This window comes from Capsicum annuum, chromosome 4, assembly GCF_002878395.1.
Source record: "Capsicum annuum cultivar UCD-10X-F1 chromosome 4, UCD10Xv1.1, whole genome shotgun sequence".
Lineage (NCBI taxonomy): Eukaryota > Viridiplantae > Streptophyta > Magnoliopsida > Solanales > Solanaceae > Capsicum > Capsicum annuum.
This window is the reverse complement of record NC_061114.1, coordinates 101,083,603-101,089,264: the sequence shown is the minus strand read 5'-3', so window position 1 is coordinate 101,089,264 and position 5,662 is coordinate 101,083,603.

The following is a 5,662-nucleotide window of genomic DNA, read 5'->3' as shown; positions in this document are numbered from 1 at the left end:
TATACCAAACACACTCGTAACATGTACAAAAGATGCATTCAAACTTTATATTTGTCGTTGGTGATCGCATTTCAAAACACCAAAAGGAAATAAAATTTGTTATTATAAAAATTAAATTCGATTACATTTGTTTTAATCTACTTTTATATTGATTTTATTAAAATTTACATGAATTTAATAACTTTATATATTTACATGACATAATTTGTGACAAATTAGCAGTAAAAAAATTATTCTATTAACAATTATTGATAAATTTTACATTTATAATAATTAAGGGCATTTTAGTAAACTTATCAGTTATGATACAGTACCATACCGTCAAACCAAATATACAGTCCATCCAAACATTGTATTGTACTATACTGTACAATATTATGTCATATCATACAATACCGTACATTATTAAACCATAGCAAGCCACCATCCAAATAAAGTGTTAGACTCTACTTTGGAAAGTTGATCAAATATACCGGTTATCATATTTTAATGTTAAAATTAATGTTACTATTAGGACTGTTCAAAATCGAACCGTAACCGTTAACCCAACTGCAAAATTAGTTTATTGGCTTATTGGTAATGAATTATCAAATTAACGAATGAAGAACGGATCAAAACTTTATAACTAATGGCTTGTTGGAATAGGGGGCAGATTATTCAATTTTCTTATTGGATAAACTTTTAACCCATTAAGAATTATTATAATTATATTTTTACCCTTGGCTTAAGTCATCGACAGACACCTAAAGTTGTCCCGAAAGTTCACTTAGACCCCTCAACTAAGACCTGTACCTATCAGGCCCCTAATCCACCCGAATTTTGATCCAATCAGGCCTTCTTTGTCTAATTATCAAAAGGTATAGAGTGTGTGTAATACACTCACAGGACATGGCAAAATTGATGAATTAAAAGGTCACACATGGCATTAAATCCAATAATAATTAAAAAATAATTATAATTTTTTTAAAAAAATAAAAAATAAAAAACTGATTATTAAATAATAATTATAAAATTTTTAAAAAAATTAAAAAGAAAATTTGGTCCCCCTTTTCCCCCCCCCCCCCCCCCCCCCCCCCCCCCCCCCATTCATTCTCTTCTCCATTTCGTCGTCAACTAATCGCTCCTATGTCAGAAATCTCCATTTTTTTCGACGATTAGATTAAGACAACTTTAAACTCATTTCTTAGTTCTATAACATTACCATAACATCCAACAAGATATAAATGTTCCAATCTTGATGAATTTCCAAGATTATATGGAATATATCCTCCAAATCCACTACATGAAACATTAAGAAATCTCAAATTCTTTAACAAACCAAAAAAAGGATGGAATTTGGATACTTACAAAGTAATTATAACTCAAGTCTAAGTAACTTAAATGCTCCAATTTAACTAAAGAAGGACTTAACTCACCTCCTCTGAAATATCTATATCATATATACATATTCAAAAAAATATACAAAATAAATAGACATGCAAATCTGCATATGTATTCACGATAAAAAACATACATATATACATATATATATATGCATATGTATTTACAAAAATACATGTATATATAAATATATAGGATACAAAATCTCTATAACAAAAAATGACAATTATATACATATACATATAGGTAGTAAAAAAATGCATGATACATATCTTAAACAGTAAAAGAAAACAAATAAGTACATATGTTACCCTCTAAAATGACATAGTATGTACAGTTCAAAGACAAATTCAACACCGTATAAAATACATATAGCTCTGCATATGTATTTACAGAATACATATCTACTTCATATGTATATTCTAATTTTATATGAATCATCTTTATATTTCACAAATACATATGAAGATATATAGTATAGTTATGTTTGTTTTTGTTTAATATGAATATGATATGTATTTTGTAAATACATATCAGAGTCATATTTATATTTTTTGTATAGTAATATATATATGGATCAAACATGTATCCTGTAAATACATATGCAGAGTTATATGTATTTTTTTGTAATGTAAATATATATTATGTAAAAGAAAACATATGCATACTATATATTTTGTATTATATTTTTGTGAAAAGTACATGTAATATAAATTGATATCATTATTTTGTTATATAAGTGTTCCTTGATCATATATTCATGGCAAGAGTACTTCCAAGATTTGCACCACATATAGAATGTCACACAGTCAGTGATATTGAAGAACGTATTAAGGGCGATGTTATCAAAGGAGCATTACATGATTTTTTGTCATAAGAATATTTGTGGTATCTACATGAATAAGAAGAAATGTGTAGTTCAAGAGCAATTAGACAGATGTATTATGTCACAAATGTATTATAAATTTTTGAGGGATTTGTACATGTATTTGTATTTTGTATATATAAATGCATATCAATATGTATTTTTGTACGGTGTTGGATTTGTCTTTGAACTATTTATGTCATTCTAAATGGTAACATGTGTAGTTATTTGTATTTTTTACTGTTTAAGATATGTATCATGTATTTTCTGATTACCTATATATATATATGTATATAGTTGTCCTTTGTGTTACAGAGATTTTGTGTCCTATATGTTTATATATACATATGAGTGAGATATGTATTTATGTAAATGCATATGTAGATACATATGTATGTTTTGTACTGCAAATATATATCCAAATCTGTATGACTATTTATTTTGTATGTCTTTTTGAATATGTATATGTGATATCCATATTTGTCTTTTCAAAATAAAAGTTAGAGATAGAAGAGTAAAAAAATAGAAAAAACAAAAACATAAAAAGAAAAAAACGAAAAAAAGAGAAGTGAAAAAGGAAAAAAAAAAGGAAGAAAGAGAAATAGAAGTGTAAAAATAAAAGAAAAAAAGAAACAAAACAAAATAGAAAAAATAAGAAGAAAGCAAAAATAGAAAAAGAAAAAAGAAATGAGAAAGGAAAAAAAAAAGAAAACGAAAAAGGAAAAAAAAAAGAGAAATATAAGAGAGAAAATGGAAAGAAAATAATGAAAAAGAAAAAGAAATTAAAATAAAAAATAAAATGATAAAAAAATAAGATGAAAAAAAACTAACAAGAAAAAAAAAGGCAGAGATATAAGAGAGTGAAAGACAATAATGATGTGTTATTTTGAAATCTTGAAAATCATAGAGATAATTATCTTCAAATATAAAAAAGGAAAAAACAGAAAACAAAAAATAAAAAATAAAAAAAGGAAAAAGGAAAAAAAAGAAGAGAAATAGAAGAGAGAAAATAAAGTAGAAGTAAAAAAATGAAAATAAAATAAAATAAAAAATAAAATGATAAAAAAAAATAAGATGAAAAAAAGAGAGGTAAAAGATATGGCTATATTTGGGGGAGGTGAAAAAGTGGAGTGAAAATAGGAAAATGTAAAGTAGTGAGAGTAAAACATCCACTTGTCTAGTTAATGAGTAAAATAATGCTACTCTTGCTATAAACTGTCATTTTACAGAAAATATTACTATTTATTGTAATTATAGTTTTAAGTATGCTACTTTCTGTAATTTTTTCCTTTTTTTATCTTTCCTATAATAATTAAGAGAAAAGACATGGGCTGACCACTTTGAAAAGAAATAGTCCAAAATTTAAAAATATGGACAATTGAAGCTAGTTGACCCACTTTATTTCCTTTTTTAGCTATTTGACCCAATTGGACACATGCAATCTCTATACTTAAGTGATACACTTTTATACCACATTGATACACTTTTATACTACATTGATACACTTTTTAAAAAAAGAGAGAAAATTTTATGGAAGCACATACAGTTTCTATACTCAATTGATACTCTTTTATACCACATTGATACACTTTTATGACAAAAGAGAAGGAAATCTATGCATGTATCAGGGACGAACCTACGTTGTATATTGGGGTGCTCCGGCACACACTAAACTCGACGCAGAATATGTATAATTACATAGAAAATATATGAAAATAGGTATAAAATATATAAAAGCACGCACTATAACAAAAAATTTCTTGGGTACATTGGCATTTGGGTTGATCTTTAGGTGGTTTATTGGAAGGAGGTTCCAGGCTCGATCCTCATTGAGGTGATTTTTTTTTAAAATTTTTTAAGCTCCCACTATCCTTAAATCTGGATCCGCCACTGAAATACATATGCAGTGTCTATATACCCAATTGATACTCTCTTATACTAGATTGGTACACTTTTATACCACATCAATATAGTATATAAACCACAAAAATACACCTTTAACAGAGGAGATCTCTGCAAGTATATACAATAATTGCAACTAAAGATTGTATAGAAATTATGTAATTGTCATATAGAATGGGTATATAAATTATAAAGTTATTGTACAAAATATATTTTATATGGTGTATAAAAATTATATCATTGTTATATAAAAACATAAAAATAAAATAGATAGCGTCATTAACTAGCTAGAAAAGAATAACTATAAATTTATATTTGATTGTTTAAACAATAAAGAGCAAAATTTTTTTTACTAAACCAACAGAAAAAATGAAACTCGAAAAAAAGCTAAAAGAGAAAAGAAAAGAAAAGAAGTAAAATGACAACTATGAAAAATAAAAATAAAAAGAAAAAGAAGCGGAAGAAGCTTACCAAGTTTGGTCTCTATTTGGTCAACAAATGCGGCTATAAGTTGGAAATTAAACATTTGGCTATTTTTTGAGATTAGTTTAAGCCGAGTTAAGCGTGGGAAATGGCTATTTACCGAGTTTTTAGTTTTAGGGGCTATTTTTAGGATATTATTTTAGTTTTAGGCGCTATTTTTGTCCTTTCCCTTAATTATTAATAGATTAGCCAATTAATATACGGTTATGAATTTGCCAAATTCTTTTGGCTAACCTTTCATATTACACAATTATTGGAATAACACCATCTTTCATATCTCATTTTAATGAAGGATAAAAGGATCTCCATAATTTGTTTTTTTTTTTAAATTCTAAAATATTATGAGCTATCATTACGTTTGAGTGCAACGACTATTATATTATTCATGTCAAGGTAAACATTAATTTTCTTGCAAAAGTTCACAAATATTTCAAATTATATCTCATACTATATCTCCTGCCAGTTAGTTAATCAAGACTGTTATATGAATACATGAAATTTTTACTATGGCGTCCAATCTAAAAAAATTGTAAGTTAAATTCAAATTGTTTACTTTTTTTCGTGTTACTATTGCGAACGGTTTTTTTTCCTGCACCTCTTCTCTGTTGTTATATATAGGTTGAGGATCATGTGGTTATCTTTGGCATCATATTGACACTTTTACTGAAATTTCCATCATAATATATGGTAAGATTTGATTTTTACAAAATACTTTGATGCTTAATAGTCATTACCCATTTTCTTTGATTGAAAATAATGCAACTATTGATATTAGTTCTCATGTACTTGAAACTTCTTATATAATTCTTAATTCCTCATGTACATCATATTGACACAACTATAAAATTTTTGTCTTATTTTTGTGATTTACGATAAGAGTTAGCTTTTACAGAATACTTTAATTAGTTACGGATCCTGTGATTTCTTTGGCATCATATTGACATTGTTACTAAAATATTCATCCTATTGATCAGGTAATTTAGGGTAAGAGTTCATTTTTACATAATATACTTTGATGCTTAATGGTCATTA